The 12,268-nt window shown below is 47.9% G+C and overlaps 1 protein-coding gene across 2 annotated transcripts in view; it reads left to right on the forward strand.

The window, feature by feature from the left end:
• The window catches only part of ano8b (anoctamin 8b), a 140,174-nt gene that overhangs the window by 24,471 nt on the left and 103,435 nt on the right, over positions 1-12,268 (forward strand). Inside the window, exon 1 of one of the 2 annotated variants that reach the window (XR_013889508.1) lies at positions 7,982-8,336. The exons of the other annotated variant lie outside the window; for it this stretch is intronic. The gene's annotated coding sequence lies outside the window, so the exon portion shown is untranslated. Of the gene's footprint in view, positions 1-7,981; positions 8,337-12,268 lie in introns of those variants that run through there. 2 annotated transcript variants of the gene reach the window in all.

The raw sequence follows: 12,268 nt of genomic DNA on the forward strand, positions 1-12,268 counted from the left end.
CGGAAGAAGGTGGAAGAAAGAATGTCCAGCGTGCGTAGAGTCTTTGATTATGCTGGCTGCTTTTCCAAGACAATGTGAAGTGTAGACAGAGTTAATGGATAGGAGGCTGGTTTGAGTGATGGAATGGGCTTAATTCACGATCCTTCGTAGTTTTTTGCAGTCTTGGACAGAGCAGCAACCATACCAATGCATCTGGAAAGAATGCTTTCTATAGTACTTCTGTAAAAGTTGGTGAGAGTCGTAACTGACATGCCAAATTTCCTTAATCTTCTGAGAAAGTAGAGGCATTTGAGGGAGGGGGTTCTTAATTATGGTGTTGGCATGGAGGGACCAGGACAGGTTGTTGGTGATCTAGACACTTAAGATGTTGAAGCTTTCAACCATTTCTATTTCATCCCCAGTGATGTAGACAGGGGCATATTCTCCACTACGCTTCCTGAAATCAATGACAATCTTCTTTGTTTTGCTGACCATTGTTTGTAATGATCCCTTTGGGCACACCAAATAACAGGAAAATAGCATTTATAGAGCGCGTGACAGTTGTGCTTCACATATTGTGCAATTGCAGAATTATGGATTTAGTTATTTATTGGTCACAAGTAAGGCTTACATTAACACTGCAATGAAGTTACTGTGAAAGTCCCCTAGTCACCAGTCCGGTGCCTGTTCGGGTCAATGCACCTAACCAGCACATCTTTCAGAATGGGAGGAAAACGGAGCACCTGGAGGAAACCCACGCAGACACGGGGAGAATGTGCAGACTCCGCACAGACAGTCACCCAAGCTGGGAATCGAACCCAGGTCCCTGGCGCTGTGAAGCAGCAATGCTAATTACTGTGCTGCTGTGCTGCCCTGTTACTTGGTAAAGTGGTGGACCATGATGATGAAGTCAGTACTATGGACATGATAAAGCTTGGATGTGAGTTTGGACCGAGGGTGGGTAGAGATGTTGTGAGGAATCAGTGGCTCTTTGTACTGACTTGAGATGTGCTCTTGAGGAACCTTGCACTTCTTGATGAAGACTTCACTATCATTGTTCATATCCTGCCCATAGCCTGGCTTTCCTGCGATGTTTCTTGTCTGATCTATGCACATATGCGAGTGATGAAATTGTTGAACAGTGCGACATTGCAAAGATTCCGCTATGATGACCTACTTGCTTTAAAAATGACTCCCCAGGAGATTCCGAGCTCATTCCAATAAAGCCAGAATTGTCTCACACATTTGTGATTTGCTGAGTTGAATCAGGTCAATCTGCAGTGATGGTTTTCCACAGTTTCTGCAGTGTGGAATCTTTCACCATTTCTTCTTGTAGCTGCTGGTAATTGCATTGCACAACTGTAGCAGATCAGTTAACAGATTTGCATCTCTTGAATGCGCAATATTGTGGCTTTCAATGTTGCCAAAACATTCCAGATATTTCGATATTAGGTTGTGAACTCGGGTGATGGAAGTTTCTGAGGTTGATCTGGAAGCCAGTGGCGGGTGGGATAGGAAAATACTCCCCCAAAGTGCCTGATCAAGCCCAAGATGGGGTGCAATGCCTCATAGGATCCCTACAATGCAAGAGGAGGCTATTCGGCCCATCGAGTCTGCACCAACTCGAACCCAGGACCTATCCCTGTAAGCACACGTATCTACCCCGCTAATCCTCGTAACCTATATATATAAAACTTGGGACACCAAGGGGCAATTTAGCATAGTCAATCCATATAACTTGCATATCTTTGGATTGTGGGAAGAAACAGGGGCACCGGGACAAAACCCATGCAGACATGGGGAGAATATGCAGACTCCACACACAGACAGATCCCACACACAGATCGAATCCAGATCCCTGGCGCTGTGAGGCAGCAGTGCTGACCACTGTGCCAACGTGCTGCCCTGCTCGTCAGCTTGGATCTGGTTTGTCTCTCTTGTAGGGACCATGAATTGGATTCAACTGGATTTTGAATTTGGTTTTTTGGAGCAAGCAAGGAATGGATTTGGATTCACCCGGTCCGCTCTGAGCATTGGCTTTGTAACTTTAAGGATGATTTGATTTGATTTATTATTGTATTGGTATACAGTGAAAAGTATTGTTTCTTGCGCGCTATAAAAATGAAAAGCACTTCACTGCTGATTGAATATTTCTGGCAAACAGTCAGTGTCGGAAAGCAGAGAGAAAGCAATGCAAAAAACTGCACCTCCAACAGTTTAGCACTCCCTCAGCACCGGCAATGTTAGTCAGGATCGCTGGGGTGGCCCTTAGGCTTACAACCTTGTGACTCCCGGATCAGAGAGTAACTCACTGAGAGCCACACCACAGCAAGGGAGTTAAAGAAATGCAGGCTATGTTTCAGATACACCAGGGCGGCACGGTAGCACAGTGGGTTAGCACTGCTGCTTCACAGCTCCAGGGACCTGGGTTCGATTCCTGGCTCGGGTCACTGTCTGTGTGGAGTTTGCACATTCTCCCCATGTCTGTGTGGGTTTCCTCCGGGTGCTCTGGTTTCCTCCCACAGTCCAAAGATGTGCGGGTTAGGTGGATTGGCCATGCTAAAATTGCCCCTTACTAGGATGCTTAGGTTAAAGAGATTAGTGGGTAAAATATGTAGGGATGTGGGGGTAGGGCCTGGGTGGGATTGTGGTCAGTGCAAACTTGATGGGCCGAAGGGCCTCTTTCTGCAACGTAGGGTTCTGTGGTTCTATGACAAAGTGAGAGGCAGGGGTGATAATCGAGATGAAGGAACAGGAGCATCCCGAATAATCAGTGATGTGAGTCACTAACAAACAGAGAGAGAATCACCTCACCAGTCAGTTACAGATTTATTACCTGAATAACTGTTTCTGTAAAACCCAGTAATGTTTTCACAACTGAGTGGAGTAAACTTTCAGCAGCTGGGGACAGCCACAGTGAAACTCCTTTGGTTGTGAGAATTTGGGATGCACAGGGACTAGAAATCCGGGTGAAGTTCGAATCCAGTGTTCTCCTGTGCACATGTTTCACACTCTGTCGCTCACACATTCTTTCACAATCCCACACACACTTTCACACTCTCGTCCCCAATGGAAGGATATTGCTGCTGCCATTCTGTCACCCTCTATCCACAACCACCAACAACCCCCCCCCCAACCCGTCCCTCTGCACACCCCCCTCCCCCCCCTCAGATCTAATTTCTGTAAACAGTCTCTTCCTCCAAATCTCACTGTAAACACAGCAAATATTCACACGGTGCTGATCCTCCCCCATTCTCCCCAAGCCGTGAGTCCTCAGCGTCAGTCCGAGTGTGGAACAGTCAGTGCATTGTGCCGAGGGGTTTAGTCCAGCCTGTCACACACTCTGTTCCACAGCTCATTCTCCCAGCTCTGGAGGGGGGGGGGGGGGAGGCAGGGGGGGAGGGCTGATCAGCAGTCAAGCTAATGACAAGAGGGAGCCAGAAAGCAAAAGGAGGAAACAGTTACATTTTTATAGTGCCTTTCACACCCTCAGGAAGTCCCAGTGTACACGGCAACCAGTGAGGTGCAGTCACTGTTATAATGCAGGGAACACGACAGCCAATCAGTTCACAGTCTGAAACAGCAATCTAATAATCACCAGATCATCTGTTTTAGTTAGGATGTGGAGATGCCGGCGTTGGACTAGGGTGGACACAGTAAGTAGTCTCACCACTCCAGATTAAAGACCAACAGGTTTATTTGGTAGCACGAGCTTTCGGAGCACTGCTCCATCACTCACCTGATGAAGGGACAGCGTTCCGAAAGCTCATGCTATCAAAAAACAAAAAAACAATAAACCCATGGATTTTAACCTGGTGTTGTGAGACCACTATCTGTTTTAGTGATATTGGTCTGGCCAGCAGGAAGAACTCAGCGGTCCCTCTTCACAATACTATCTGTGGGATCTTCTGTGCTTACCCTGGGAGAGCAGACAGGGCTCCCATTTCACCTCAGCCCGAAGATTGGCATCTCCAACAGTGCAGCATTCCCTCAGTCCTGAGCATCAACTCAAATTTCTAATATGGGACTGAACCAGTAGCTTTCTAACCCAGAGGTGATACAGAGAGAGCAAGAGAGAGAGCTACAGTGAGAGAGAGACGGAGAGAGAGTGAGAGAAAACATCAGAAAGAGAGCTAAAGAGAGACAGAGAGAGAGAGAAAGTCTGGGGGAGAGAGAGCGAGAGTGTGAGAGAAAGCATGAGAGACAGAGCGAGAGAGTGATCAAGAGAAAGCATGAGAAAGAGAGCGAGAGAGAGTGAGAGAGAGCGAGAGAGGGAGTGCGACAGCAGGGAGAGTGCGAGGACAAGCCACAGAGCAAGAATGAGAGAGAGCAAGAGCGAGCGAGAGTGAGAGTGAGCGAGAATGAGTGAGAGAGAGAGAGAGCAAGAGCGAGAGAGAATGAAAGTGAGAGAGGGAGAGAGAATGCTACCCCTGCAAAGAGCCACAAATGATAAGAATTGGTTCATTCTTGAAGATTGTTATTTCAGGAAAGAATTGGGCGTGAGCTGCCTTCTTGAGGCGCTACAGTCCATGTGGTGTAGGTACACCCACATTGCTGTTAGAGAGGGGGTTCCAGGATTTTGACTCAGCAACAGCGAAGGAATGGTGATGTATTTCCAAGATGGTGTGTGGCTCAGAAGGGAAGCTGCAGGTGGTAATAATTAAAGGGGATTGACCTTGTGATTCCATTAAATTGCAATGGTGCCCATCCCTACTGACCCCAGAAGAAATACTTTATGTGGAGATGAAGGCCCAGATTATCTGGGAATGTTCTCAGCTTCACTGAACATTAGTGTCCATCATTTTTAATCTTGAGAACTTGCTTAAAGATATGGCGTCACGTAGGAAACATAAAATCACAAATGAATTCCCTGCAAGGATCTGAGATCCCTCCATTGTTCCAGTTCCGGCCAGTCACACAACCTCAACTCCATTCATCCCTCCATCTATTGCTTAAAGCACTCTGCCCCTCACTCTCTCTGCCTATCTCTTCTGCCTCTCTCTGTCTGTCTTTCTCGCTCTCTCCTCCATAGTAACACTACAGTGCAGAAGGAGACCATTCAGCCTTGTAAATCTGCATAGAATCTGAAAAAGCATCTTACCCAAGACCTGTGGGAGCGAGACCCACATTTTCCACACTCCCTGTGGGAACGAGACCCACATTCTCCCCACTCCCCATGGGAGTGAGACCCACATTTTCCCCACTCCCCGTGGGAGTGAGTTCCACATTCTCCCCACTCCCTGTAGGAGCAGGTCCCACATTCTCCCCACTCCCTGTAGGAGCAGGTCCCACATTCTCCCCACTCCCTGTAGGAGCAGGTCCCACATTCTCCCCATTCCCTGTAGGAGCAGGTCCCACATTCTCCCCACTCCCTGTAGGAGCGGGTCCCACATTCTCCCCACTCCCTGTAGGAGTGGGTCCGACATTCTCCCCACTCCCTGTAGGAGAGAGTTCCACATTCTCCCCACTCTTTCTGTCACATTGTCACATGTATTAACATACAGCGAAAAGTAGTGCTTCTTGCATGCTATACAGACAAAGCATACCATTCTGAGAGAAGGAAACGTGAGAGTGCAGAATGTAGTGTTACAGTCATAGCTAGGGTATGGAGAAAGATCAAAATAATGCAAGGTAAGTCCATTCAAAAGTCCGGCAGCAGCAGGGAAGAAGCTGGTTTTGAGTCTGTAGTACGTGATCTCAGACTTTTGTATCTTTTTCTCGATGAAAGAAGGTGGAAGGAAGAATGTCCGGGGTGTGTGAGGTCCTTAATTATGCTGGCTGCTTTGCCAAGGCAGTGGGAAGTGCAGACAGAGTCAATGGATGGGAGGCTGGTTTGTGTGATGGATTGGGATATGTTCACAACATTTTGTAGTTCCTTGCAGTCTTGGGCAGAGCAGGAGCCATACCAAGCTGTGATACAACCAGAGAGAATGCTTTCTGTGGTGCATCTGTAAAAGTTGGTGAGAGTCATAGACCCTTTCTACTTCGTCCCCATTGATGTAGACAGGGGCATGTTCTCCTTTGTGCTTACATTAAGGGAGAGATTATTGTTGCTGCACCAGTTCACCAGATCATCTATCTCATTCCCATACTCTGTCGCATCATTGTTTGAGATCCAACCCACTATGGCGGTGTAGTCAGCAAATTTGAAAATCAAGTTGGAGGGGAATTTAGCTGCACAATCATAGGTATATAAGGAGTATAGTAGGGGACTGAGAACACAGTCTTGAGGGGCACCAGTGTTGAGGATGATAATGGAGGAGGTGTTGTTCTCTATCCTTACTGATTGTGGTCTGTGGGTTAGGAAGTTCAGGATCCAGTTACAGAGGGAGGTCCCAAGGCCAAGGCCTCGGAGTTTGGAGATGAGTTTTGTGGGAATAATGACGTTGAAGGCTGAGCTGTAGTCAATAAATAGGAGTCTGACATAGGTGTCCTTGTTATCCAGACGTTCCAGGGTTGAGTGCAGGGCCAGGGAGATGGCATCTGCTGTGGACCTGCTTATGGCAGTAGGCAAACTGTAGTGGATCCAGGCAGTCCGAGAGACTGGCATTGATCCCTGCCATGACTAACCTTTCGAAGCACTTCATAATGATGGATGTCAGAACCACGGCTGATAGGCATTAAGGCACGCTGCCTGGCTTTTCTTAGGTACTGGGATGATGGTCATCTTCTTGAAGCAGATAGGGACTTTCATCCCACATTCTCCCCACTCTGTATGGGAGCAAGTCCCCGATTCTCCCCTCTGTCCATAGGAATGAGTTCAACATTCTCCCCAGTCCCCAGGGGAGCGAATTCTCTCTCATGAGCCAAAAGAAAAGTGTCAGAGCATCAGGAAAAGGGGACATGTCCTCTTCCTGCCCGACCCCAAAAAGGCTCTGTCCATGAGAGCGAGTCGCACATTCTCCCCACTCTGAGTAAAGACATTTTTCTTGAATTCCGCATTGAGTTTCATAGTGACTATCTGATGATGATAATGTTGTTTGCTAGCATTGCTATGAATCACTGTGGACTGTATTGTATTGAGGGCTCAGAATAAGTACATGTTGCTGAGGTTTATGTAGTGTGGATTGCTGATTCTGGGGATTTCTGGATCTTGATTTGTTGAGTTTTTACCCTTTCTCTATCAGAGCCATTAGCAACATCCCAACAATCAAAATAATTCTGGAATGTAAACTCAAAATAACAACCCCATAAAAACCCCAGAGAAGCAATGTATTGAAAAACTCGGGACCAGCCTGGGACTGGGATCCATCACCACCCCCATCCCACTCCCCCTCACCCCCCACCCCCTCATTCCCACACTACCGCACTCCCACTTCTGCACTCCCACCCCCATTCCCACCCCCCTCACTTCCACCGTCCACCCCCTCCGCACTCCCATTCCCCCCACCCCACCCCCCCGTCACCCTCACCCCCTCACCACCCCCCCACCCCCACCCCCTCCCACAAGATCATCCCCCATACCCACACTGCCCCCCCCATCCCCCTCACCACCATCAACCCCCCACCCCCCAGCCCACCAATACCCCCACACGTACCAGTTACGTCCTTGTTGAAAGCTCGGAGTTGCCAACCCGCCTGGATTGCCAGGAGTTTCTGGATTATTGCGCAGCCTCTCACTGACTGTGGAAGCATTTGGGTAAAAATCCACCAGGGAGAAATCGCCGTGTGTGTTTTTTTTCTCATTTTCTGTGAAATTTGTTTTTCAGGGATTGGGTGAAAGTGTCTCTCCCACAAAGTCAACCAATCCCATTTGACACTCTCCCCGTTCTAGAGCTCCGGTCACCCAGTGAAGCGACAGGAATACATCCAGCTGGAGTTGGCAGCTGGTATTTAAAGATTCAGCACTGAGGAAATCTGAGCCCTGACCAAACATCCCACCCCCTCACCCTCACCCCACCCCTGCCCACACCCTCCCGCTCCCCCCCCCTGCCTCATCTGCTGTCTGGTGTCTGGAGCGGCTGGGTCTCAGGGGTTGGGGGTGAGGGTGGGGGGGGGAGTTGGATCGATGAGCTGCAGTGGATCCCAGGGAATCGATCTGAAGCTCATGGTCCGATTGCTTGGAGCAGGGAGACTTCATTCGGGTCTCGGTCCCTGACTGACAGATTCATATTCCTGATAGAGAGAGGGGAAAGAGAGAGAGAGAAAAATTGGAAGGAGAGAGAGAGAAGCAGCAATCGACAGCTTTAAGATGGTCTGTGGCGAGGAGCACAGAGATTACTGAACAGGGGAAGGTCTTAACTCGGTTAACAGCTGAAAATGCCTGGCCACCAGGTCTCTGCTGAGTCTGCAGGTGATGTTCAAAGGAGATTAAACCCGTGTGGAATGCTGGACCCACGACCCAGGACCTTCTTCAGGTTTGTGCTCTTATCTTTTCTGCAAAAGGTTGCATTTCCAGAGGTCCCAGTACCTCGTACTCCACTGGCCATTTACCATGCATGTACCAAGCCAGTAAACTATTCAACTACAGAGGGCATCATGGCTTGTTGCAGTCCTGTCCACCCTGACAGATGTACACGCACATATACACGCACGCACATACACGTGTGCACACATACACACACACATACCGGCACACACTCACGCACACGCACACTTTTTTTTATTCATTCGTGAGACAGGGGCATCGCTGCTGGCCAGCATTTATTACCCTAGTTGCCCGAGGGTAGTTGAGAGTCAACCACATTGCTGTGGGTCTGGAGCCACATGTAGTCCAGACCAAGTAAGGACAGCGATTTTCCATCCCTAAAGGACATTAGTGAACCAGATGGGTTTTTCTGACAATCGACAATGGTTTCATGGTCATCAGTAGATTTTTAGTTCCAGATCATTTTTATTGAATTCAAATTCCATCATCTGCCATGGCGGGATTCGAAGCTGGGTCCCCAGAATATTAGCTGAGTTTCTGGGTTAATAGTCCAGCGATAATACCACTAAGCCATCACCTACCTATATACATGCGCACACATCCGCATATATGCACACACATGCACAAGTGCACACTATGCACGCATACATGTGCATGTGCACACACACATGCAAACACACACATGTACACATGTCATTATTGCCACAAGAACTGGCCATGCTGTCCTATACCACATTCATCATACCGTCCCACACTGTACAACCCTGTGCTGCATTGTACCACACTACTGCACTACACTGCATGGTAGTGCATTCTCCCACACTGTAATGCACTGTATTGTACCACACTATCCCACACCACAGTCTACTGCATTTTAGAATACAGCTGTAAACAGGATGTGTAATGACGCTTTGTGCAAGTCAGTAGAAAGGAATTAAAAATACAAAAATAGAATACAAGATGAAACATTTCTTTTTCATTGAAAACAATGACTTGTTTTTGGGATGTGAGCTCACTGATGGCCCATCCCAAATTCCCCTTTGGCAGGTGAGGCATCTACAACTGAGCGGCTCCCTTAGCCATTTCAGATACGTTGCTGTGGCTCTGGAGTCACATGTAGGCCAGGCTGGGTAAGGACAGCAGATTTCCTTTCCTGAAGGATAAATGGGTTTTTACAACAATCAGTAACTTCATGATCATCATCAATGAGAGTAGCGTTTTATCCTCCTAGCTGCCAGGGTGAGATTTCAACACATCTCCAGAGTGTTGGTGCAGTCCGGCGCCCAGTAACAATACAACGATGCTACTGTCCCCATCTGACAGAGATTGATGAACTGGTGGAGGAGTGCCACTTGTGAGGAGACCTAAACAAAGCAGTGTGAATATAAGATAGTCATTGATAAAGCTAATAAAGAACTTCAGAGAAATTTCTTGACACAGTGTTCAGTGAGAATGTGAAAGTTGCTCAGAGTATTTGAAGTAGAGACTATTGGTATATTCAACAGGGAATTGATGCAGAACATGGTGGGGTTTGGGAATAGAGATATCAATGGGATGGGAGAGGTTGCTGTGGAGGAGAATTATACAATGATACATAAGAACTAGGCCATTCAGCCCCTCGAGCCTGCTCCGCCACTCAATACAATAATGGCTGATCTCATCAGGGCCTCATCTTCACCTTTCTGCCTGTTCTCCATAACCCTTCATTCTGTTACTAATTAAAAACCTGTCGATCTCCTCCTGAAATTTGTTTGGTATTCTGACATCCCGCACTCTGGGGTAAAGAGTTCTGCAGATTCACGATCCTTTGAATGAAATGATTTCTCCTCATCTCTGTTTTAAATCTGCCACCTCTTATCCTTAAACTATGGCCTCTTGCTCTAAATTGCCCCACAAGGGGAAACAACCTCCCCATGTCTGTCCTTTCAATCCCCCTTATCATCTTCTGCACCTCAAATAAATTTCTCATTCAGGCACCCACTACCCTCTGTGTTTAAAAAACTTGCCCCGTACATCTGCTTTAAATCTTGCCCCTCGCACCTTAAACCTGTGCCCCCCTCGTAATTGACTCATCCCCCCTGGGGAGAAAGCTCTGCTTTTCAAATTATTCATCCGATTCCCAGTTATTATTGAACCGATCAAGGCTAGTCGGGTGGAGTGGTGAGTCTTGGCACTGACAGTTCTGTGCAGTCGTACGCCTCAGAGGTTTGGGCACAAAGTGTCTGAACTGAGAGGAGGCGTTGGAGCGGGAGCTGAGAGTCAGTGCCCAGAGGGTTAGTAACATGCTGGAACATGAAGGTTTCTTTGTAAATTGATTCGGCCGGCAGTTGTTCAGCTGTTGTCAGGGCTGATTCTGCAATGACCTCGGTGACAGTCTAAACCTCCTGGCAGCGTCTCCGACTAGATTTGATTCTGGGAAATGCAGACCTCAGTAGCAAGCAGAGGTTGAATTCGCGAAGGAGAGAAGGTTAGGACCAGACCTCGTTTTAGACAAGCTTATGGTCCAGACACAACACCAGCAGCTGCATTTATATAGCACCTTAGGCAATAGTGAGCAGAATTATCCCAAAAGCTGACTAATTGACATTCTGGGTGGGAAAACAAGTGCGTTTGTATCTGATCGGGATCTTTCTGAACTTAGTCATTTAGTCAGGGCGGCACGGTGGCACAGTGGTTAGCACTGCTGCCTCACAGCGCGCAAGGACCCGTGTTCAATTCCGACCTCGCGTCACCGTTGTATGGAGTTTGCACATTCTCCTCGTGTCTGCATGGGTTTTCTCCGGGTGCTCCAGTCTCCTCCCACAGTCCAAAGATGTGCGGGTTAGGTGGATTGGCCATGCTAAATTGACCCTGAATGTTAGGGGGATTAGGAGGGTAAATACAAAGGGTTTTGGGGATAGGCCTGGGTGGGATTGTGGTTGGTGTAGGCTCGATGGGCTGAATGGCCTCCTTCTGCACTGTAGATTCAATGATTTCTGGGGAAGGGGGATGGTTTTGCACCGGTTCACAGAGGGTGGGGCCTAAACACGTTAGCAAGCCTGACTTTACAGAGGTGCGGGTGGGGGAACCGAAATCAACAATCTCCCTCACCCCATAGACATTGACCGAGGAACCCACCCCACTGGATTCCCACGCGCTCGAGGATGGGAGAACCACAGGAGCAGAGAGAATCAGCCTTGAATCAGACAAAGTGTATTAAATAGATATTGAAATGTGTAAACCTGGTTCACACCTTCACTGGGGTGGGGAGGGGGGGATCCAGATTACATCAGGGCACGGGGGCTGGGACAATCCCAAAGGTTGTTATCGCCAGCGCTATTTCGCTGGCATTCTCATGATCTATGCAGGGCTGAGATTATGCCGAGCACTGCCAGGCTCGGATTGGAGGTGAGGTAGGATTATGGGTTCGGTTCAACTTCTGGGGAGCTTTACTCAATGCAGTTTGTCCCTCTGGTGAGGGTAACAGCTAAAATCTCGACGGGGCAGTAAAGTTTGTTTGCAAGACACACTGGGGATATCAAATATCCCATGACCTTTATAGAAATAATATACAGAGTAAGACTCCTATAATTAGGGATAAGAGCTTGTAAAGAGCCCTGTACTGAATCACGCATCGTTGAGAAAGAGATAGTGACTGAATACTGGGGACAGTCTTCACGGTAATAACTCCTCTCCACAAGCTATTCCTTTTGAATATGATCCTTTTCATCGGTATTTGATTCGTGCTGAGTACAAACAACCATCACTGATTCACGAGCCATTTTACAGAGACTGTAACTGTCCTCAAATAACATCCGCACAAGCAGGCCAAAGGCTTCTGAAGGTACAGCAGTATTCTAAATCCTGCCTCATGCTGTATGCAGTTCAGATACAGAGCCAAGGAGTAACACATTTCTAAATACTTATAACAAGTGTCTGCGT

Source organism: Carcharhinus amblyrhynchos, chromosome 26 (genome assembly GCF_965287045.1).
Source record: "Carcharhinus amblyrhynchos chromosome 26, sCarAmb.v2.hapA, whole genome shotgun sequence".
NCBI classification, from domain to species: domain Eukaryota; kingdom Metazoa; phylum Chordata; class Chondrichthyes; order Carcharhiniformes; family Carcharhinidae; genus Carcharhinus; species Carcharhinus amblyrhynchos.